The sequence below is a fragment of the Pongo abelii genome, chromosome 9 (genome assembly GCF_028885655.2).
Source record: "Pongo abelii isolate AG06213 chromosome 9, NHGRI_mPonAbe1-v2.0_pri, whole genome shotgun sequence".
Lineage (NCBI taxonomy): Eukaryota > Metazoa > Chordata > Mammalia > Primates > Hominidae > Pongo > Pongo abelii.
Genome location: NC_071994.2, coordinates 28,537,763 through 28,562,842, shown reverse-complemented (window position 1 = coordinate 28,562,842; position 25,080 = coordinate 28,537,763). Strand labels below are relative to the sequence as shown.

The 25,080-nt window shown below is 36.4% G+C and overlaps 1 long non-coding RNA gene across 1 annotated transcript in view; it reads right to left on the bottom strand.

Annotated features, from left to right (window-relative positions):
* Positions 1 to 2,023: 2,023 nt before the first annotated feature.
* Positions 2,024 to 25,080, bottom strand: part of LOC112135409 (uncharacterized) — a 28,073-nt gene continuing 5,016 nt past the window's right edge. The window contains exons 2-5 of the long non-coding RNA XR_002916692.2: positions 18,826 to 18,950; positions 17,606 to 17,667; positions 3,498 to 3,664; positions 2,024 to 2,212 (exon numbers count right to left, since the gene is read on the bottom strand). This is a non-coding gene — a long non-coding RNA (uncharacterized LOC112135409). The remainder of the gene's footprint in view (positions 2,213 to 3,497; positions 3,665 to 17,605; positions 17,668 to 18,825; positions 18,951 to 25,080) is intronic.

Below are 25,080 nucleotides of genomic sequence, written 5' to 3'. Positions count from 1 at the left end.
CCATCACACAATTGAATGGAGTTAGGGCCTTGCTCTGGGTTAGGCTTTAGCTTAAAATAATACTGTGGCTGGTTTGATCTTCTATCCAGATCTTCAGGACTTTCTCCATATCAGCAAGAGGGCTGTTTCACTTTCATTTTTCTTTTTTTTTGGAGGGGTGGGGGAGTGGGGGAGGGGAAGGAGTCTTGCTTTGTCACCTGGGCTGGAATGCAGTGGTGCAATATTGGATCACTGCAACCTCTGCCTCTCAGGTTCAAGTGATTCTCCTGCCTCAGCCTCCCAAGTAGCTGGGATTACAGGTGCCTGCCACCATGCCCAGCTAATTTTTTTTTTTTTTTGTATTTTTAGTAGAGACAGGGTTTCACCATGTTGGCCAGGCTAGTCTTGAACTCCTGACCTCGTGATCTGCCCGCATTGGCCTCTCAAAGCCCTGGGATTACAAGCATGAGGCACCGCACCCGGTCAGCTGTTTCACTTTCTTACCATCTGTGTGTTCACTGAAGTGGCACTTTTAATTTCCTTCAATAACTTTTCCTTTGCACTCACAACTTGGGTAAGTAACTGTTTGGCACAGAGGCCTAGCTTTCTGCTTGTCTTTGCTTTTGACATGCCATCTCACTAAGTTTAATCATTTCTAGCTGTTGATTTAAAGTAAGAGAATTGTGACTCTTCCTTTTTACTTGAACACATAGAGGACATTCTAGAGTTTTTAATTGGCCTAATTTCAATACTTTTTTGTCTCAGGGAATAAGGAAGCCTTAGGATAGGGAGAGACAGGACAGAGTCTGGTTGGTGGAACAGTCAGAACATACACAACATGTGTCGATTAAGTTTGTCATTATATATACACACAGTTCCCGGTGCCCCCAAACAATTACAGTGTTAACATCAAAGATCACTGATCACAGATAACCATAATAAATTTAATAATAATGATAAAGTTTAAAATATTGTAAGAATTACCAAAATGTGACACAAAGACATGAAGTGAGCATATGTTTTTGGAAAAATGGCACTGATAGATTTATTCAATGCAGGATTTCCAAAAACTTTCAATTTGCAAAAAAAAAATATACATCTGTAAAGTCCAATAAAGTGAGGCCCCAAAATTGAGGTATGCGTGTATATTTTCAGTTGGCATATGGCACAATGTATTTTGTGTTTTAAAAAGTTTACTTTAACTGCAGTGCAAGTAAATGACTTCAGGCAAATAAAGACACCTGCAATTGGAAATATTTGGGCTAAGGTGGTATCAGTAACATCCATAAATTAGTAGATTTGAAACATCTGAGTCTGGGAATGATGGCTCAACTCCTGTTATTCCAGCATTTTAGGAGGTTGAGGCAGGAAGATTGTTTGAAGTCAGGAGTTCCAGACCAGCCTGGGAAACATATTAAGACTCCATCTCTTAAAAAAAAAAAAAAAAAAAAAAATTAGCCAGGATGTTAGCATGTGCCTGCAGTCCTAACTACTCTGGAGGCTGAAGTGGGAGGATAGTTTGCGCCCAGGATTTTGAAGCTGCAGTGAATGATGATCGCACAACTGCACTCCAGTCTGAGCATCAGAATGAGACCCTGTCTCTAGAAAAATAAAAAGAGAAATAAAGTAAAAGTAAACATAATTGAAGAGGCAAAAAATACAGGGATAAGCAATAAAGTGAATATGAAATAGTAAAGGGGAGGGAGCTTTCAAGAATGACTCTTAGATTATTAGCTTGCCAAACTATTTTCACAAAAAGTATAGAAAAATATAAGCATATGCAGTATGGAAGTGAGGTTTCAAGATGGCTCCAATAATCTTCACTACTTTTGTGCCGTGACTTCTTGTGCCCTGCCAATTATCCTCACATTCTTGAGACCTGCCTTCTCCTTCTGAATCATGACTGACCTGGGTAACCAATAGAATTCTGTGTAGATAATTTTGCAGCATCCAGCTTTGTCTCTTGGATTTCTCACTCTGGAAGAAGTCATTCGTTGTTATGAGGATACTTAACCCTCAAGAAACGTACTTGTGAAGAGTATCTGAGGACTTCCGATAACTGCCAGCACCGATTAGTCCGTCATGTAATTAAGGCACTTTGGAAGAGTATTCTCTGTCTGCAGTAAAGCCTTCAAATGGTTGCAGTAATGAACAAAATCTGAGTGAATCTCCTGAGAGTCCTCAAGCCAAAATAATCTAGTCAGGCCATTTTCAAATTTCTTAACTAGAGAAACTGTGAGAGAAAATAAATACATAAAGATTTTTACTAATCCACCCAGTTTGGTGGTAATTTGCTGCATAGCGATAGATAACTAACACATGAATAAAGTCTTAAACCTTGGCTTCTGGCATATTAAGTTTCAGCTGCTGTCAGGCATCTAAGAGGAAATTGTAAATTGGTAGTTGGATAAATTGAGAGAAGTCTATATTTGTTATGCAAAATAAGGAGTAGTCATCTGCTTATAATTGGTAGTTGAGATCGTCTACAGGGAAAATACAGAATAAGAAATTACACCTATGAGAGAACTTTGAGGATGCCAACATTTCATGACTGGGAAGAAGAGGATGGGAACAAATAGGAATATAGGCAAGAAATGATGGAGAGAGTAGGAAGAACACAAGCTAAGATATTCAGAGGTAAGGGTGATTTAAGGAGGGAAAGGCCAATATTATCAGATGTTGATAGATTATGTGATAAGGAATTTAAAAAGTATTTTGCATTTAGAAACAGATTTGTGATCTTACTGAAAATTGCTTAACTGTAATATCATGGAAGGAAGACACAGAAAAATGAAGATAGTGGAGAGAGTGAGTGAAAAACAACTTACCTGTTTTATTCAGAAGCTTCAACTCTAATGATTCAAAATGTTTTCTAATCTGGCCATCTGCAAATCATGCTGCATCATTTTCATGGTTCATTTGTAGAATCAAGTAGAGATCAAGTCACATTTATTACTCTTGAATCATGATTTAAAATGATGATGACTTAATATTAAAGCCATCAAAATAAGTAACCCTAACATAAATAGGCAGAGTTGATATTTTGTATTCTTCAGTGTGATCGTATAGAAAAAAATATATGCCCAACAGATCCAAAAAGCCTCATAATACTGGGAGAAAAAAATGTAAAAAAAAACAGTAAAAGAATGAGATAGGAAAATCAAGGAATTATTATTTTCCACAAATTTGGGAGACAGACACATTTGACTGAAATGAGTGGCAGAATAATCACAAGAGAGAGACAAAAATACACGGAAATGCAATGTGAATATTCATGAATAGCCATGAATAAGCAAAATGAAGATGTGCCATGATTCAAAGTTAATTTAAAAGATAGATGCTTAGGAAGAGTACAATAATATAGCCAAAATGCCACAATGGCATTTTTGGTCAATGACAGGCCACAATGATGGTGGTTCCATAAAATTATAATGGAGCTAAAAGATTCCTATCACCTAATGACATTGTAGCTGTAGAAAAGAAAGGAGCAGGAGGGCACCGCACAATGAGTTACTCACACCTAGAAATTCCACATGTTGATTCCAAATATAAGAGTAATAATGCCATATAAGAATTGAGTGACTTCATTTCCTTCCTTCTTCATCTGCTACTCTTATCACAGCACACTGCTGCTTCATAAAAATCTATACTGCCACCTGCCACAGTGCACCTGGGATCAGCCTCCCTTAAAAATAGAGATGAATATTTTTTATTTCTTTTAATCACTTTTGCAATAAAATGATCTTTATTTTTATTTATTTCCTTATAAAGAGGAAATTTCTTAAATACTTAAGTACTTATTAAGAGAAATCTTAGCATGAGGCAACCGTAGATCAAAAGTACCATTCTTTTTCTCATATCTAAGTGCAAATAAATTAAATACTTAATTAATAATATAATGGTAATTTAAAGAAAATATAAACTCAGAATTTATATTTAGCCACATGTTGCATTTCATCATATATTGATAAGCCTGACTACATAAGTCAAATATATTTTTTGAAATACTCTGTCTCTCAGTTTAATACTTAATATGCAAAATAAAGATATATGTGTAGTCATGTGTTACTTAATGCCAAGGATACAGTCTAAAAAACGTACCATAAGGTGATTTTGTCTTAGTGCAAACATTACAGAGTGTACTTACACGAACCTCGATGGTACAGCCCACTACACACCTAGGCTACGTGGTACAGCCAGTTGCTCCTATGCTGTAAACCTATACAGTACGTTACTGTCCTGCAAACTGTTGGCAATTATAAAGGTAAGTATTTGTGTATCTAAACATATCTAAATGTAGAAAAGGTACAGTAAAAATACAATATAAAAGATTTTTTTTAAAAAGCTATACCATATAGACCCCACGAATGGAGCCTGCAGAACTGCTAGCTGCTCTGGGTGAGTCAGTGAGTGAGTGTTGGGTGAACGTGAAGATCTAGGACATTACTGTTCACTACTGTACAGTAAATGTATAAAAAATATGTTTCTTTTTCAATAACCTTAGTATTAACCTTAAGTATTAACCTTAGCTTACTGTAAATGTCTAACTTTATAAACTTGATTCATTTAACTTATTTACTCTTTGGTAATAAGAGCTCAAAACACAAACACATTGTACAGCTGTACAAAATATTTTATTTATGTCCTTATTCTATAAGCATTTTCCTATTTAAAATTTATATATATGTATACATACGTATCTTTTTAAATATTTTTTTAAGAACGAAGACACAAATACAGGGTCAGGATCACTCAAATCACTGTCTTCCACCTCCACATTTTGCTTCACTGGAAAGTCTTCAGGGACAAAAATCCACATGGAGCTGTCATCTATGACAACAATGCCTTCTTCTGCACTACGTGCTGAAAGTCCTGCCTAAGGTTGTTTTACACTTAACGTTCTTTTGTTTATAAGTAGAAGGGGTACACACTAAAATACTGATAAAAGGTAGAGCATAGTAAATACCTAAACCAGTAACATAGTCGTTTATTGTAATTATCAAGTATTATATGCTGCACATAATTGTATGTGCTAGACACATACAATTCTAATGTTTACATTAGACACATACAATTTCTAATATTTACATTAGAAAAAAGTGAGTAACGCATTGTGCCGCAACCTCACAACAGCTACAATGTCACTAGGTGATAGGAATCTTTTAGCTCCATTATAATTTTATGGAACAACCATCATTGTGGCCTGTCGTTGACCAAAAATGCCATTGTGGCATTTTGGCTATATTATTGCACTCTTCCTAAGCATCTCTCTTTTAAATTAACTTTGAATCATGGCACGTCTTCATTTTCTTTATTCATGGCTATTCATATTTTATATTTAAAATGATATTTAAAAGTCCATAATGTAGGCATTTAACACATGGCAAATGTTTGATTTTTGAGCTTTAATAAAACCAATAATTTTTTCTCTAACGTTATTTTTTCAAAGTCAGAGTTCTGTAAGTCTAAAGTCTAGAGGTGGGCTTGCCTAAGTTCTATGTTCAGGGTCTTACAAGTTCAAACTCAAATTATTTGTCACGTGGATTCTCACTGGAGAATTGTTCAAGTTCATTCCATTATTGGCATAATTTAGTTCGTTGCAGGGTATGGCTGAGGTTCTCCTTGCTTGCTGGCTTTTAGCCAGTGATCCTTCTCAGTTCCTAAAGCCACCTAATTTCTTTTCACGTGGCCCATTGAATCATCAGTTCATCAGCTGTACATCTAGTCCTTCTCATGCCTTAAATCTCTCTGACTTCTGCCATCAGATAAAGAAAGTTCTCTGCTTTTAAGGGCTCATGCAATTACATACAAAAGCAGGAAGATAATCTCTCTATCTTAACATCAACTGCGACATAAAAACTAATACAATCATGGGAGTTATAGCTCACCATATTCACAAAGAATTGAGTTATTTTTTGGAATCCACTTTAGGAACTCAATTTACCATGCCAGGAAAATACCATCCCAGGAAAAATATATTTTGGATTCCTTCAAAAATAAAAAGCAAATCTACAACAGTTCTTCAACTGAGGCATCTCACCACATCTGTTTTCTTTACCTATGCTGTCCAAAATATAAGGCCAAGTTATATAGCTGTCCTCTATGTCATTCTCACCACAAATATCTGTCTTTGGGTAGCATTTAATGTTCATCACATTTTGTTGCTTTCCATTAGAGTAATTGTTTACCTCTCTCTCTCCTGTGGAAGATTATTATGTCTACAATCTATCTACATAAGAGTTATGGGCTGTAAATGTATATCTTCTCCCAGGGTGACTATTATATACATAATCTGTTACCTTTTTCCATTAAGCTAATGAATGGTTGACACTTGTGATTAGAACAATCTGGCATCTTTAAATGTTGTCTTAAAAGTAAAAAATTAAAATGGTCCAGAGTCAAACTCACTGAACAACGTCTGTTTTACATTTAGCTTATAAGGTAAGATGTGTCTCTTGCTTTTTACTGATAGCAGAAGACATTAAATTGATTATAACTTCATTCTTCTTTTATTTTAGTCAAAGCAAACTTCCTGATTCACAAATTAGACTACAAGCTTTATTTCCTTAATAATTAAAGACAATTTACAAAACAGAGATTTTAGATAGCTTAAATTGTTAGGTACCATTGATTTGTACAAAACAACAAATTTAATCATAAATAAAGGCAACACAATTATACATAAATAATAAGTTGAATTCCAATCATTGGAATCACTCTGTGAAAATGCATTTTTATTCTTTTCAGCAGAATTGGTAGAATTAATGAAAGTGGCAGAATTGATAAAAGGAGACCTAACTAAAGGAGATATTTTAAATGAGCATTCCTTGATTTGAAATTCAGAAGTCTAGTGTAATTTTCAGGTTTGGCATTGAAATATATGAAATACAGGGGATTTCATTGAGATGCTCTAGGTTTGACCCCTCACATGGGCCTCACTCCTATATACATAATCTCCTATATACATAAATCTCAGCTTTTGCTGAAATTTCTCCATTTTAAACTTCTTCTTTCAAGAATCACAAGTTCAGCAATTAAAATTGGCATTCACTCTATAATATTAGCTTTTTTCTCCCTGCCCCTTCTATATTAGTACTACCATAAATTTTTACATACTAAACTAAAAATCTCAGAAAAATAATTGTCTATATATTTTTCTTCCATCTTCTAAATTCAGTTTCCCATGAAAGCCTGTCCTTGATTGTTTCTGCTTGTACCACTGCACTACCTCAGTCCACTGCTCTATCAGATGGTTATAATTACTATAACCATCTGGCAACCAATTCCTTTACCTTCTGCAGTCTCTGTCCATTTAAGCCAGACCAATCCTTATAAAATTCTGATTACATCATATCAGTAGAGGACTCAAGGATTTATTTGGCTCCCCTCTTGGAATCAAGTCCAATTTTCTTCTCTTAACTGTGACTCCCATCTTTCCTTCAATTTCATTATCTACTACTTTTAAAACATATTACAAATTGTAGTTTTGTTTATGTTCTCACTATTCTCATATAAACTTTTTTGTCAGTTTATTGCACCAAACTGCAAAGTTCCATGCTGCTTAATATTTTTTAATTTAAATTATCCCATTTCTTACCTACTGAAATCCTGTTGTTTCAATTTTCCCTACTATATAAAAACTTCAAATTAAAAAAATTGCCTTCTCTTCCCACATACACACATTTTGGCTGTGAGTATGTATATACAAACACACACTTACACACACATATTTATCTATATTTATCTAATAGGTTAATAAATGTTAGACTATCTAGTGGAACATAACACTACATTCGGCACACCACACATGTATTGTATATATAGTAAACCCTCAGGTACTGATTCAAATATTGGAGTGTACTAATGCATACATAAACATATTTGAGGCCGGGCGCGGTGGCTCACACCTATAATCTCAACACTTTGGGAGGCGGAGGCTGGTGTATCATGAGGTCAGGAAATCGAGACCATCCTGGCTAACATGGTGAAACTCCGTCTCCACTAAAAATACAAAAAATTAGCCGGGTGTGGTGGCGGGTGCCTGTAGTCCCAGCGACTCGGGAGGCTGAGGCAGGAGAATGGCGTGAACCCGGGAGGCGGAGCTTCCAGTGAGCCCAGATCGCGCCACTGCACTCCAGCCTGGGCACAGAGAGAGAGTCGGTCTCAAAAAAAAAAAAAAAAAAAAAAAAAATTTTTTGAAATTCGATGTGAACATGTTTTGGTTCAGTTAGGATTGACCCCACTTACAACTCTAGGAATGGGCTGTGATACATTTTTTCATCATAGTCAGTGATTCCAATGTTTATACTTATAGTAGTTAGTTAGGGATCGTTAAAAAGAATTGTTCAGCACAATAAAGAGTACATTTTACAATTTAATGTTAATTTAAATTTAAAGTTAAGTTTCTGCCATTTATGAGAAGAAAACTGCAGTCTTATCTGCTAGAAGGTATTTTAGGAAGATGTGAAGTCCCAAGTCATTAGTCATTGTCAGGATCATGATAACAATTGAGAATCATATTTTATTCCTCTATGGAACTTACATTATGTCAGACATTGAGAACTTTGTATTTGTTACTCACTAAATTTTTATAATTATGTGAGGTAGATGCTATTATTCCACTCCCTTTTGGATAAGGATCCTGGGGCCCAGATAAGGAGACTAAGGCAGTGATAAGAAAGTCAAGGCTGCATAGTGACTCAAATATAGTAGTTGATTCTAGTCTCAATTACTAAGTGTACTCAATATAGGATGTGTCATCATATGGACTTGTAGTCCTAATGTAAGGATCAGAGGAAAACATAGAAAAGGATTCCTGTAAGACATTAATTTATTGCCTCAAATCTTCCCTGAACCTCCAACCAGTTAAGGCACAAGAACCAGCAGACATCTTATTGTTTATGATTTTTATTTTATTCTATGTCCTTTTACCTTTACCTATTCTATTCTGTTTGTGTATGTGTTTGGCAGGTGGAACTCATTATCCTAATATTATCACAGTGTATTCTTCAAGAGAATAGAATATATTTACTACGATCATCAAAAGTTAGGACCTTGGAGGCTCATTGGAAAATAAAAGCGTAACCCAACCCGCAACTGTACCTTCAACAAATGCAATTTTTATGCTTCATGATGATTGTCATTTTTGTGTTTTGATTCAGAGAAGTAGCTGATTGTTCATGATTTTAAAACTCACAACATGATAAATCTTATTTCTATTTTCTTTATATCACCTGTTCATACAGTATTGATAATATAATTAGTACACAGATATTGCAAGGTAAATCATTTAAATACTATTTGCTTTACAACATCATTAGTGATTCAGCACCACACGATGTATTTTTCTTAATTAAACACATCAATCCCAGAGGGTTGGATGGCTTGAAAGACTGTTATTGGCAGCTGATTTATGTATCTGCTGTTTGGTTTGTTGGCTTAGGCATTTATCACCTTTAGGTCACTGAGCCTGATCAAATTGTGGTGGTGGTGGGAAGTTGTTATTATAAGATGGGAGTCTCCTTATTTGCATGAGTGACCTGGTTATACTAATAGTGTTCTTTCAAATAAGATATGAACATTAATATTGTGAATGTAGATAGTCGCACTGAGATACTATCTTAGGGTACTCCATTAAATTAAATTTTCACATCTTTTTCAAGCACACCACCTTTCCCAAGCTGATGAGGGTATTTTAACTGTAGATTAAAATGCTTTCCTGCATATCTGGAGTAGGTCTAAGAAAAAAATCATAAAAATATGAGTAATGTCCTTTTTTTAACCACTGCTTTCCAAGCCATTTTCTGCCCTTGTGATAACCTGAGTAATTCCACTACAATTTATTATGATTAAAATAGAATCATTATGTACAATTTTACTCTTTAATGCACTCTTTTCTGTTATACAGCTTTCTAAATATGTACAGATGTGTTCGTTTTAAATTATCTTACTAAAGTCACTTAAATACAGTGATACATATTTGGGGCTGTTAATGTTCTGGACAGATATGAAGCATCTAGCTACCTGTATATTTAGTTATATTCATTATATTCAGTAAGATATGAGTTCCAGTGCTTGTCATGTAGTGGAAGGTCAGACATATAGCTTTTTATCTAATAGAAGTCAATAAATATTTGTTAAAACAATTTCTTATATTGGGCATACATTTGGATATCATTATTATGAAGTCTATATAATATACTATTATAAATTTTCCTAAACTTTTACTATTTTCAAACCAATAATATATTGAGATAGTTTTAAGTTTTTGCATGTGCTAATTGTAATACTTGGCAATTATCCTTTTATGTGACAAACATCATTCCTTTTACTTCAGAGTTAAAGAAGCTTCTATTTGGATTAAACTGATAAAGAGGTAATTATTTTGTTTTCATTACAGTTTTGTGGTAGGGTGATAAAGCATGGTTTTTTCCCTAAATTCTAAAATAATATCACAGACATGGTCATCTTCCTCTTTGCTTAAAAGAAGCTTTAATATCTATTGTTCCAGATATGAATGCTGCATAATACACTCATTCAAAATTTGGTGACATAAATAACATGTTTATTTTATCTCCCAATTAAGTGGGTGAAGAATTCAAGTTGTGCTTGCTTGGGCAATTCAATTGCTTACCTGGGATTAACTGGGGTGATTTGGAGAAGTTCAGCTAATAATTTTTCTGGTCTGGAATATCCAAGATGACTTTACACAAATGTGTGGCATCTTGGAGGAGAGAGCTAGCAGGCAGGGCTGGGTTGACCCTTTATCCTTTCCATGTAATCTTAGTGCTTTTCCATGAAATCTCCAGCAAGGTAGTCAAACTTATATTTTAGCTCAGGGCTCCACTTAGACCAAGGAAGAGACTACAGGTCCCTTTGAATTCTAAGCCCAAAATTTGTATGGCATCATTTCTTCCACACTGTGTTTGTCAAAGCAGTCAGAGGCCAATCCAGACTTAAGGGGAGAGGACATAAAACTCACTTTTTGATGCTGTTTGTAGTCATCTGTAAGTTACCAGAGTTATAATTACTAAACCCAACATTTTTGTTTTATACTAAGAAAAAAGAATATAAATGTTACCTGGAAATGAGACATGTGATCCAAACTTCTCAATTTTTAAACTTTAGTCTCATGCAAAGAGTACAGAAATAGATTGTGTTAAAGAAAGAAGCTCTAGATTTAGCTTTTGTGATGTTTACTACTGAGTGTTAACTGGATTGGATTGAAGGATGCAAAGTATTGATCTTGGGTGTGTCTGTGAGGGTGCTGCCAAAGGAGATTAACATTTGAGTCAGTGGACTGGGAAGGGAAGACCCACCCTTAATCTGGGTGGGCACCATCTAATCAGCTGCCAGTGTGGCCAGAGTATAAAGCAGGCAGGAAAATGTGAAAAGGCTAGACTGGCTTACCCTCCCAGCCTACATCTTTCTCCCGTGCTGGATGCTTCCTGCCCTCAAATATCGGACTCCAAGTTCCTCAGCTTTGGAACTCAGACTGGTTTCCTTGCTCCTCAGCTTGCAGATGGACTGTTGTGGGACCTCGTAATAGTGTGAGTTAATACTACTTAGTAAACTTTCCTTTATTTATTTATATATATATATGTTATTAAAGTCACTTAAATAATAAATATGAATATATATACCCTGTTACATATATATATTACATATATATATATCCTGTTAGTTCTATTCCTCTACAGAATTCTAATACAAATTTTGGTACCCGGAGTGGTTCTAGAGGAATGGAATATTAAGGATGGAGTTCTTTTTTTGTTTTGGGGGTTTCTGGAGTTGGCTGCTTAATATGATTAGACCCAAAAATGCTAAGGACTCTACTTCTAATAGTATGGAGAACACTGATAGCCCTTGGTGTGACCTGTGTAGAGAGTTATGCAAAATAAATGCATTTGACATTCATGATTCACCGCTCATGAGAGGCAAGAAATTTAGTGACTCCATACATAATACCTTTGACTGTATGTGGAGAACCAAGGAACATAATGAAGATTGTTGGTTGCTCCTAAGTTCATTGGACAAAGTGACAAAAGAAAATGATGAACTCACGGATTCTAACTCCTGCCTTCAGAAGCAGATACTGAGCCTCAAATATGCTGATTGCCCTGAGTGAGAGTCTTATTTCCTGTAGAGAAAGAGCTGAAGAGCTGAAATTGTAGAAAACCAGACACAAGCTCTTATCGTGTGAGTGGCTGATCTGCAATGAAAGATGCATGCACAGCTTCACTAGGTGCCTACTGTTAAAGTGAGGGCATTGATTGGAAAAGAATGGGATCCTGCAACTTGGAATGGGGACATGTGGGGAGTATTCTGATGAAGCTGGGGACACTGAGCTTGTAAACTCTGATGAACCTTTTTTGCCAGAAGAAACAGCCTCCCTATCTCCAGTAGTGGCAACATCCCCTCCCCAACCCAGGCTGCCATCAGCTTTTCTACCTTTGTCTGAGGAGATAAACCCCGCACTGCCTGAGGCAACAGTAATGGCCTCCCCTGAGGCAGTTGCCAGGCAAAATAATGTTGATTCTCCTCAGGAGCCACCCCGAACACCTCTGTTTGCTTCTAGACCTATATCTAGACTAAAGTCCTGGTGGACCCCTAGAGGTGAGATTGAGAGTGTGACCCATGAGGAGGTGTGCTACACTCAAAAAGAACTGTTTGAGTTCTCTAATTTACATTAACAGAAATCTGGAGAGCAGGCATGAGAATGGATATTAAGAGTACGGGATAATGGTGGAAGGAACATAGACTTGGATCAGGCTGAATTTATTTATTTGGGCCCACTAAATAGGGACTCTGCTTTTAATGTTGCAGCTTGGAGAATTTAAAAAGGTTCTAATAGTTTATTGGTTTGGTTAGCTGAAATATGGATTAAAAGATGGCCCACTGTGAGCAAGCTGGAAACGGCTGATCTCTCTTGGTTTAATGTAAAGGAAGGGATCCAAAGGCTTAGGGATATTGGGATAGTGGAGTGGATTAGTCACTTTAGACCTACTCATCCCAGCTGGTAGAGTCCCTTGCCTTGTGAAATAGATTTGTGAGGGCAGCACCTGCATCTTTGAAGAGCCCTGTAATTGCTTTTCTCTGTATGTCAGATCTAATAGTGGGAACCTCAGTCACTCAACTACAAAATTTAAATTCAATGGGAATAATTGGGGAATAATTGGATCACAAGGTGGCAGGGGCAAAGTAGTGGCACTCAATCATCAAAGGCAAAGTTAGTGTTGCTACTGTAATGAATAGCAGAGCCAAAGCCACAATCAGAATAGTCTGACTCTTCTAGAGCTTTGGCATTGGCTGATTAATCACAGTCTTCCTAGAAGTGAAATTGATACAAAGCCTACTACATTTCTACTTAATTTACATGAGCAGAAAACTTCCAGGTCGACTAGACAAAAGACTAATTTGAATTATTAAAAGAGAGAATTATGGCCCTCAATCAATTTCCAGACTTGAGCCAGTTTACGCACCCAGAGCCCCTTTAATGCAGGGAAGGCCAAGTCCCCTTGAGGAAGGACCCCACTACGCTATCGATAATTTATGTTGTTAATCGTTCTCCCAACCTTCTCCAGGGAGACCTCTGGCCTTTTAACAGGGTAACTGTGCACTGGGAAAAGGGAAATGATCAGAGATTTCAGGGACTACTAGACACTGGCTCTGAGCTGTTGATTCCAGGGGACTCAAAATGTCATTGTGGTCCTCCAGTTAAAGTAGGAACTTATGGAGGTCAGGTAATTAATGGAGTTTTAGCTCAGGTTCAATTTACAGTGGGTCCAGTGGTTCCCTAGACACTCCCTGTGGTCATTTCCCCAGTGCCAGAATGCATAATTGGCACATACCTAATTAGCAGCTGGCAGAACCCCCACATTGTCTCCCTGACTAGCAAGGTGAAGGCTATTATTGTTGGAAAGGCCAAATGGAAGTCATGAGAGCTGATTCTACCTAGAAAAATAGTAAATCAATAATAATATCCCATCCCTGGATAGATTGTGGAGATTACTTTCACCATTCAGAACTTGAAAGATACAGAGGTGGTGATTCCCACCACATCTCCATTCAACTCTCCTATCTGGCCTGTGCAGAAGACAGATGGATCAGAGAACGATAGTGGATTATTGTAAGCTTAACCAAGTGGTGATTCCAATTGCAGCTGCTGTACCAGATGTAGTTTCATTGCTTGAGCAAATTAACACATCTCCTGGTAACTGGTATGAAGCCATTGACTGGGAAATGCCTTTTTCTCCATTCTTGTCCATAAAGCCCACCAGAAACAATTTGCCTTCATCTGACAAGGCCAGCAATATACCTTTACTGTCCTACCTCAGGGATATATCAACTCTCCAGCTTTGTGTCATAATCTCATTCCGAGATACTTGATTGCTTTTTGCTTCCACAAGACATCACACTGGTCCATTACATCGATGGCATAATGCTGATTAGATTCAGTGAGGAAGAAGCAGAAAACAAACTGGGCTTAATGGTGAGATATTTGCATGACAGAGGATGGGAACTAAATCTGACTAAAATTCAGGAACCCTCTATCTCAGTAAAATTTCTAGGGGTCCAGTAGTGTGGGGCCTGTCGAGATATTCCTTCTAAGGTGAAGGATAAGTTGCTGCATTTGGCCCTTCCGACAACCAAGAAAGAGGTACAACGTCTAGTGGGCCTATTTGGGTTTTGGAGGCAACACATTCCTCATTTGGGTGTGTTACTCCGGCCTATTTATCAAGTGAACCAAAAGGCTGCCAGTTTTGAGAGGGGTCCAGAACAGGAGAAGGCTCTGTAACAGGCCCAGGCTGCTGTGCAAGTTTTTCTGACACTTGGGCCATAAGACCCAGCAGATCCAATGGTGCTGGAGGTATGTATCAGTGACAGATACAGATGCTGTTTGAAGCCTTTGGCAGGTCCTGATACGTGAATCTCAGTGGAGTCCTCTAGGATTATGAAGCAAGGCCCTGCCATCTTCTGCAGACAACTACTCTCCTTTTGAGAGACATTTCTTGGCCTGTTACTGGGCTTTGGTGGAAACTGAACATTTGACCATGGGTCATCAAGTCACCATGTGACCTGAACTGCCTATCATGAACTGGGTGCTTTCTGACCCATCTAGCCATAAAGTTGGGCATGCCCAGCAGCATTCCATCATCAAATGGAAGTGGTATATATGTGATCAGGCTCGAGCAGGTCCTGAAAGCACAAGTAAGTTACATAAGGAAGTGGCTAAAATACCTATGGTCTCTCGGCTGCCACCCTGCTTCTCTCCCCCAGCCTGCACCGATGGTACATGAGGAAGTAACTCAAAGGCCCATGGTCTCCACTCCTGCCATTCTGCCTTCTTTCCCAGCCTGCACCAATGGCCTCATGGGGAGGTTCCTATGATCAATTGAGAGAGAAAAAGAAGACAAGGGCCTGGTTCACAGATGGTTCTGCGTGATAGGCAGGCAGTACCCCAAAGTGGACAGATGCAGCACCACAGCCCCTTCCTAGGACATCCTTGAAGGACAGTGGTTAAGGGAAGTCTTCCCATTGGGCAGAACTTCGAGCAGTGCACCTGGTTGTGCACTTTGCATGGAAGGAGAAATGGCCAGATGTGTGATTATATACTGATTCGTGGGCTGTAGCCAATGGTTTGGCTGGATGGCCAGGAACTTGGAAGAAGCATGATTGGAAAATTGGTGACAAATACATTTGGGGATGAGTTATGTGGATGGACCTCTCTGAGTGGTCTAAAACTGTGAAGATATTTGTATCCTACGTGAGTGCTTACCAATAGGTGACCTCAGCAGAGGAGGATTTTAATAATCAAGTGGATAGGATGACCTGTTCTGTGGACACCACTCAGCCTCTTTTTCCATCCACCCCTGTCATCGCCCAATGGGCCCATGAACAAAGTGGCCACAGTGGCAGGGATGGAGGTTACACATGGGCTCAACAACATGGACTTCCACTCACCAAGGATGTCCTCAGCACATCTCTATATTATGGATGTTTTAACTCTTTGGCAACTGTAATTTTGTAGTTCAGATTCTCATAGATAGATTAATTTAATTTTCTTAAGTCTATCTGCTGTTTAATAAAAGATTGGTTTTAATTAAAATAATACAGAAACCTACACATCATCATCATCATCTTCCTCAACATCAGCTGTGATATTTGATAAATGTAGCAAAAGCTAAAAGGAAATAAGCTGATATGAAAGTAGAAAGGGCACTGCAGCACACAGACATGTACAACAGCGAAAAATATTCAACATATTTATTGAAAGGCCTAGTAAAAACTGCAATTGCATCAAAGAGAAATCCCATTATTCAGATAAGTAGGCACTAGTGCCTCCTCGCTTGTGGAAAAAAAGAAGAAAAAACAGAGGAGACCCTCTATTTCAGGATATACCCAGAATTAACTTCAAGGAGCCTTTACGAATTATCCCACGGGAATCTGATATGCAGACTTCAGTTGAATGGGAGACTCTTTTCTGAGGGCTGGAGCAGTTGTTTCAAGCATGGAGCATAGCGTTCATTCAAGCTGGGCAGTATTTGGCCTCAGAAAGATTTGGATCCACCACATCGCAGCTGTGAGTCAGACATGTGACCTGTGCCCTAAAAGCCTTATTTACTATGCAGTTAATTACAAGTGTGTGACATAGGTAAAATAACTCTTGTTAAAATGTCTAGCAAGAGACATGGCACATATTAATTGCTTGATTAAGGTCTGTTGTTGCTGTTGCTGCTATTACTTGGGTTGCCCTCAAAGTGCCAAGTTTAGTCCTGCTGACCACGTTGAATGTTAAGAATTCAAAGGCAGTAGCCATGTTCTTTCGTAATTAAAAACAAATCTGTGCAGTCACCATGTGTAAACTCAATATACTTTCATCTGCCCGAAAGAGAGATCCACATCTAGAAACAAAGGTTTAAAGTGAGGTTTAGAAAATATTAGTCAGGTTTTTTTTTCTTTTTTCCCTTGTGGTGGTAGGCTAAATGGAAGGTAACTATTGAGGCTAAGAAAAGTAAGAACAGCCAAAGGAAAGACAATGGAAAGGGTCTAGTGAAAAAGAGCATAAGGAAAAAATTTCAAGAATTTGATCCTTGATGTAAAAAGCAACTGTATGGTTCATGGTTACATTTCAGGCATATACAGAGGAGTTATGTTAAGCAGTGTTTTCCCGGACCAAATAAATAATGTCCAGTCTGTCTATTCATTATTATGGTCCTAGTTATTGTTATTGTAAAAGCAGGAACTTCCTCAAAGGAAACATCGCTGGTGTCAAAAATAGTTTCTTTACATTGGTGAAAAAGTCTCACACTGTTGCCAGGGCTGGAGTGCAGTGGTGTGATCTCGGCTCACTGCAACCTCTGCCTCCCAGTTTCAAGTGATTTTCCTGCCTCAGCCTCTCGAGTAGCTAGGATTACAGGTGCCCGCCAGCATGCCTGGCTAATTTTTTGTATTTTTAGTAGAGATGGGTTTCACTATGTTGGCCAGGCTGGTCTCGAACTCCTGACTTTGTGATCCACCAGCCTCGGCCTCCCAAAGTGTTGGGATTACAGGCATGAGCCAGGACTTTTTTTAAAAATCAGGATAGAGCATTGAATAAAAACATTTAACATTTTGTAGAAATTACCTTCTGTATATTTTCTCATTAAATGTAGGGATCTTCTTTCTACTTTAGCAAGTAAAAATCCACTGCAATAAAAATAGCATGGGATTAAAATATGTGAGCAAAGTAAAACTGCTAGTATATTTGCTCTTATCAAAGAATCAGATTAAAGAGGAAGTTTGATACAAGTCAGAGTCCACAAGTGCTTAATATGTTTTGCATGTGAATTTAGTTGGTTCATCATTAATCATGTTTAGTTGCACCTGATTATTTTGGAGATTTTAATATGCCAGTTTTATTAGAGTGACTTCTCAGGAGGTTTATAACAATGATTACAGCTTTGTTAATTATTCCACCTATCTTGGGATTGTTTCAAAGTCAATCTAATTTTTTTAATCTAAGGTTATAATGGGTAAAGACTAGATGACTTGTTTAGACAGTTTCCATTGTGTTAAGAAAACTTAAATATGATTTGGCTATTTTAATGTTTATAATATGATATAGTTCATTGCTACTTATGATTTTCTAAAAACAAATATTTTTATATGATAATGTTTTCTATAACTTCCGCTTTATTTGAACATGAAAAACTATTTTTTTTTTTTGAGACGGAGTCTCGCTGTTGCCCAGGCTGGAGTGCAGTGGCGCCATCTCAGCTCACTGCAAGCTCCGCCTCCCGGGTTCACACCATGCTCCTGCCTAAGCCTCCTGCAGCTGGGACTACAGGCGCCAGCCACCTCGCCCGGCTAATTTTTTGTATTTTTAGTAGAGACGGGGTTTCATCGTGTTAGCCAGGATGGTCTCGATCTCCTGACCTCGTGATACGCCCGCCTCGGCCTTCCAAAGTGCTGGGATTACAGGCGTGAGCCACCGCGCCCGGCTGAAAAACAATGCTTTATTAATACAATTGTCCTCCTTCATCCCTCCAAAGGTGAGCCTCCTTAATAGAACCAAGGGCATGAGTAATAAAACCCATTTCAAACCTCCAGAGTAATAAAGGTGCAAATTGTAACATGCTGGGTTCTTGTATACAAAGTAATTTATGCAAAAATAGCAATTTCCAGATGTTTATATGAGTGAGAAATTAAAAGTCAAATGTATGGGTACAGTGAAAACTATCTCTCAAAACCTCAACAAACTTCCCAAATACTCTTTCTTCTTGCTAACCATCAAATTTAAACGATGATAGTTATAACAAAATATTTATGTTCATAGACATCCAAAGATCACATTTATGGACTGACCTGGGTGCATGATAAATAATTGAATCAGGCAGCAGACACGAATTGATTCCGAAGTTTGGCCCAGAATAACATCATTGCAGTAGTATGGTCAGTGGAAAGTTATCACAGCTCAGGAATCAACTGTGCTATTATAGATCGAAAAGAAGCCAAAAGTCTGGGTCAATTTTTTTTATAATTAATTTTTAACTCGGTGAGTACATAGTAGGTGTATATATTTATGGGGTACATGAGATATTTTGACACAGGCAAACTGTGTAATAATCACATCAGGGTAAATGGGATATTCATCACCTCAAGCATCTATCCTTTCTTTGTGTTATAAAAAATCAAATTATATACTTTTTGTTATTTCTAAATATAGAATAAATTATTTTTGACTGTAGTCACCCTGTTATAGTCAAATACTAGATCTTATTTATTCTATTTAACTATTTTTGTACCCAATAACTATCCCATCTCTCCCTGCAACCACCCTTCCCAGCCTGTGGTAACCATTATTCTACTCTCTATCTCTATGAGTTCGATTATTTTAATTTTAGCTTCCAAAATCAGCCATCTTCCTTTGCCTGGCTTATATTGCTTAACATAATGACTTCCCATTCCATCCCTGTTGTTGCAAATGAGGGGTCTCATTCTTTATAGCTGAATACTGCTCCGTTGTGTATATGTACCACATTTTCTTTATCCATTCATCTGTTGATAGACAATTAGGCTGGTTCCAAATTTTGACTGTTGTGAATAGCACTGCAATAAACATGGGAGTAAGGATATCTTTTCAATGTACTGATTTGCTTTCTTTTGGGTATATACCTAGTAGTTGGATTGCTGGATCTTATGTTGGTTCCATTCTTTGTTTTCTTGAGGAAACTCCCAACTGTTTTCTATAATGGTTGTGCTAATTTACATTCCCACCAACAGTGTACCAACGTTGTCTTTTCTCCACATCCTCACCAGCATTTGTTATTGTCTGTCTTTTGTATAAAAGCCATTTTAACTGGGGTGGGATGCTATCTCACTGCGGTTTTGGTTTGCATTTCTCTGATGATCAGTAATGTTAAGCACCTGATCACATACCTGTTTGCCATTTGTATGGCTCCTTTTAGAAATGTCTGTTCAGATCATTTGCCCATTACTAAATCAAATTATTAGATTTATTTCCTGAGTTGTTTGGGCTCCTTATATATTCTGGTTATTAATCCCTTGTCAGATGAATAGTTTGCACATATTTTCTCCCATTCTGTTTGTCTTCTCTTTACTTTGTTTATTGTTTACTTTCCTGTACGGAAGCTTTTTAACTTGTTGTGAACCTATTTGTTTATTTGTGCTTTGATTGCCCGTGCTGGTGGAGTATTACTCAGGGAATTTTTCCCAGTCCAATGTCCTGGAAAATTTTACCCAATGTTTCCTTTTACTACTTTCACATTTACAGGTATTAGATTTAAGCCTTTAATCCATTTTGATTTGATTTTTTTAACTGTGAGACATATGGGTCTAGGTTTATTCTTCTGCATGTGGATATCCAGTGTTGCCAGCATCATTTATTGAAGAGACTGTCCTTTTCCCAATGTATGTTCTTGGCACCTTTGTTGAAAATTAGGTCACTGTAGATGTATGGATTTGTTTCTGGATTCTCTATTCTGTTCCCTTGGTCTATGCATCTGTTTTTATGCCAGGACCATGTTATTTTGGTTACTAAAGCTTTGTAATATAATTTAAAGTCAGATAATATAATTCCTCCAGTTTATTATTTTTGCTAGGATAACTTTGGCTATTCTGTTTTTCTGTGGTTCCATATAAATTTTAGGATTGTTTTTTCTACTTCTGTGAAGACGGTCATTGGTATTTTGATAGATATTGCATTGAATCTCTAGATTGCTTTAGGTAGTAAGAACATTTTAATAATATTGATTCTTCTAATTGATGAATATGGAATATCCTTCCAGGTTTTTGTTACCACTTCAATTTCTTTCATTATTTTTAAAATAGTTTTCATTGTAGAGATATTTTATTTCATTGGTGAAGCTTATTCCTTTGAATTTAATTTATTTGTAGTATTATAATGGGATTCCTTTCTTGATTTCTTTTTCGGATTGTTCACTGTCGTTATATAGAAACGCTACTGATTTTTGTATGTTGTTTTTTGTATCCTGCAACTTTACTCTGTTTATTTATCAGTTCTAATAGGTTTTTTGGTGGGGTCTTCAAGATTTTCAGAATAGAAGATCATATCGCCTATAAACAAGAATAATTTGACTTCTTCCATTCCAATTTGAATGCCCTTTATTTCTTTCGTCTGATTGTTGTAGCCAGGACTTTCAGTACTATGTTGAATAACAGTGGCGAAAGTGAGCATCCTTGTCATCTTACAGATATTAGAGAAAAGGTTTTCAATTGTTCCCCATGCAGTATACTAGCTGTGAGTCTGTCATATATAACTTTTATTATGTTAAGGTATGTTCCTTCTGTATCCAGTTTTTTCTGGTTATTAGTCCCTTGTCAGATGAATAGTTTGCACATATTTTCTCCCATTCTGTGTGTTTTCTCTTTACTTTGTTGATTGTTTACTTTCATTTAGTTATCATGAATTTCATTTATCAGGACATTTATCATGAAAGGATGTTGGATTTCATCAAATGCATTTTGAGCATCAATTTAAATGTTTTTTTCCTTCATTCTGTTGATATGATATATTATATTGATTGATTTGCATATGTTGAACCATCTTTGCATCCCTAGAGTAAATCCAACTTCATCACAACAGATGATCTTTTTAAGGTGTTATTGATTTGGTTTGCTAGTATTTAGTAGAGGATTGTTGCATCAATGTTTATCATGGATATTTGCCTGCAGTTCCTTTCTTTCTTTCTCTTTCTTTCTCTTTCTTTCTTCTTCTTTCTTTCTTCTTTCTTTCTTCTTTCTTTCTTTCTTTCCTTCTTTCCTTCCTTCCTTCTTTTCTTCCTTCCTTCCTTCTTTCCTTTCTTCTTCCCCCTCCCCTCCCCTCCCCTCTCCTTCCCTCCCCTCCCCTTCACTCCCCTCCCCTCTCCTCTCCTCTCCTCTCCTCTCCTTTCCTTTCCTGTCTAGTTTTAGCATCCATGTGATACTGGCCTCTTACAATAAATTTGGAAGTATTCTCTCCATCTCTGTTTTTTGAAACAGTTTGAGTAGAATTGGTATTCATTCTTCTTTAAATGTTTGGAAAAATTCACTGGTGAAGACATCAAGTCCCAGGCTTGGCTTTGCTATAAGACTTTTTATTATTGGCTTCAATCTCATTACTTGTAATTGGTCTGCTTAGGTTTTGAATTTCTTCATGATTCAATCTTGGTAGGTCATATTTGTCAAGGAATTTATCCATTTATTCTAAGTTTTCCAATTTATTGGCATGTAGATGCTCATAGTAGTCTAGTGATCCTTTGGATTTCTGTGGTATTGGTTGCAATGTCTTCTTTTTCATTTCTGAATTTATTTATTTGGGTCTTCTTTTTTCTTACTTAGTTTAAGTAAGGTTCATCAATTTTGTTTGTCTTTTCAAAATCTACTTTTGGTTTCACTTATCTTTTCTATTTTTTTGTTTCAATTTTATTTATTTCTGCTCTGATCTTTATTATTCTTTTATTCTACTAGTTTGAGGTTTTGTTTGCTTTTGCTTTTCTAGTTAAGATGTATCATTATATTGTTTAGTTGAAGTTTTTCTACTTTTTAAATATAGGAACTTATAGCTATAAATCTTCTCTTAGTACTTCTTTTAATACATCTCATAAGTTTGATAAGTTTGTTACCATTTTTACTTGTTTCAAGAAATTTTTAATTTCCTTCTTAATTTCTTTGTCGACCCACTGGTCATTCAGGAGCATATTGTTTAATTTTCATGTGCTTGGATAGTTGCCAAAATCCATCTTGTTATTGGTTTCTAGTTTTAATCCACAATGTTTAGAGAAGATACTTGATATAATTTCAGTTTTTTGAACTGATTTGTGGCCTAACATATGGTCTAACCTTGAGAATAATTTATGTGCTGAGGAAAATAATTTTTATTCCACAGCTGATGGGTGAAATGGTCTGTGAATATGTATTATGTTCATTTGGTCTGTAGTGCAGATAAAGTCTGATGTTTCTTTGTTCTTTTCCTGTCTGGATAATCTGTCCAATGATGAAAGTGAAGTGTTAAATTCTCCAGCTATTATTGTATTGGATTCTATCTCTCTCTTTCGCACTAATAATATTTGCTTTATATATTTGGTTGCTCCAGTGCTGAGTGCATAAATGTTTACTATTATTATAACTACTTGCTGAATTAACAACTTTATCATTATATAATAACCTTCTTTGTCTCTTTTTATGATTTTTGTCTTAAAATATATTTTGTCTGATATAAGTATAGCTACTCTTCCTCTTTTTTGACTTCCATTTGCATACAATGTCTTTTTTCCATCCCTATATTTTGTGTATTTTTGTGTCTTTATAGGTGAAGTGTGTTTCTTATGGTTATCAGATTTTTAGATCTTATTTTTTTTCTTTTTACCCATTCAGCCACTCCATCTCTTTTGATAGGAGAGTGCAGTCCATTTACATTCAGGGTTATTATTGATAAGTATGGACTTACTGCTATCATTTTGCTGTCTGTTTTCCAACTGTTTTCGTCTTCTCTTCCTCCTTTCCTTCCTTTATGACTTCCTTTTAATTAAGAGAACTTTATCTGGTGGCATGTTTTAATTTCTTGCTTTTTATTTTTTGTGTATTTGATACATGTTTTATGACTTGAGGTTACCAAGTAGCATGCAAATAATATTTTATAACCAATTATTTTCAACTGATGACAACTTAAACTGGTTGCATAAACTAACAAACTAACAAATAAGTAAAAATAAAGAGTACAATCTCTACATTTGAACTTTGTCCTCCTGCTTTTTAACTTTTTGTTGTTTCTATTTATATCTTATTGTACTGTCTATATATTGAAAAGTTGCTGAAATTATTATTTTGATCAATTTATCTTTTCCTCTTCTCAAGATATGAATAATTTACAAACCAATTGTACAAATATAATTACAATATTATAATATTTTATGTTCTTCTGTGTACTTACTATTATTGCATGAGTTTTGCACCTCCAAATATTTTGTTGCTCATTAACATCCTTTTCTTTCAGATCGAAGAACTCCTTTTAGCATCTCTTGTAAGACAAGTCTAGTGTTGATAAAATCCCTCAGCTTCTGTTTGTCTGAAAGAATCTTTATTTCTCCATATTTAAAGGATATTTTTACTAGGCATACTGTTCTAGAAGAAAAGTTTGTTTGCTTTATTTTAGCACTTTGAATATACCACTTCCTCTTGACATGTAATGTTTCCATTGAGAAGTCCACTGCCAGATCTGTTGGAGCTCCATTACATGTTATTTGTTTCTTTTTTTCATGCTACTTTTGGAATCATTTCTTCATCCTTGACTTTAGGAGTTTGATTATTAAATGTCTTGAGGTAGACTTGCTTGAGTTAAATCTGCTTGGTATTCTGTAACCTTCTTTTATTAATACTTGAGTATTGATATCTTTATGTTTGGGAAGTTTTCTGTTATTATACCTCTGAAAAAACTTTCTACCTCAATCTTTCTCTCTCTATCTCCTCTCTAAGGCCAATAACTCTTAGAATTTCCCCTTCCAGGCTGTTTTCTAGTTATTGTAGGCATGCTTCATTCATTTTTATTCTTTTTTAAAATGTCCTCTGACTGTGTATTTTCAAAGAGCCTGTCTTTAAGCTCACTAATACTTTCTTTTGCTTGATCAATTCTACTGGTAAGAGACTCCGATGCATCCTTTGGTATGTGAAATGCATTTTTCAACTCCAGAGTTTCTGCTTAGTTCTTTTCATTTATTTCAATTTCTTTGTTAAATTTATTCAATAGAATTCTGAATTCATTTTCTGTGTTATCTTTAATTTCACTGAGCTTCCTCAACACAGCTATTTTGAATTCTCTGTCTGGAAGTGCACGTATCTCTGTTCTATGCCTTATTTAGTTCATGATGAGGTCATGTTTCCTAAATGGTTTTGATGGCTGTGGATGTTTATTGGGCACTGAGGTATGAGGTATTTTTTTCTTCACAGTTTGAGTTTGTTTGTGCTGATTCTTCTTGGGAAGGCTTTCTGAGTATTCTAAAGAACTTTGGTTTTGTAATCTACATCTTTCATTGCTGTAGTTGTACCTGCATTAGGAGGCACCCCAACTTCAGTAATCTGTGGCTTTACAGACTTGTAGAGGTC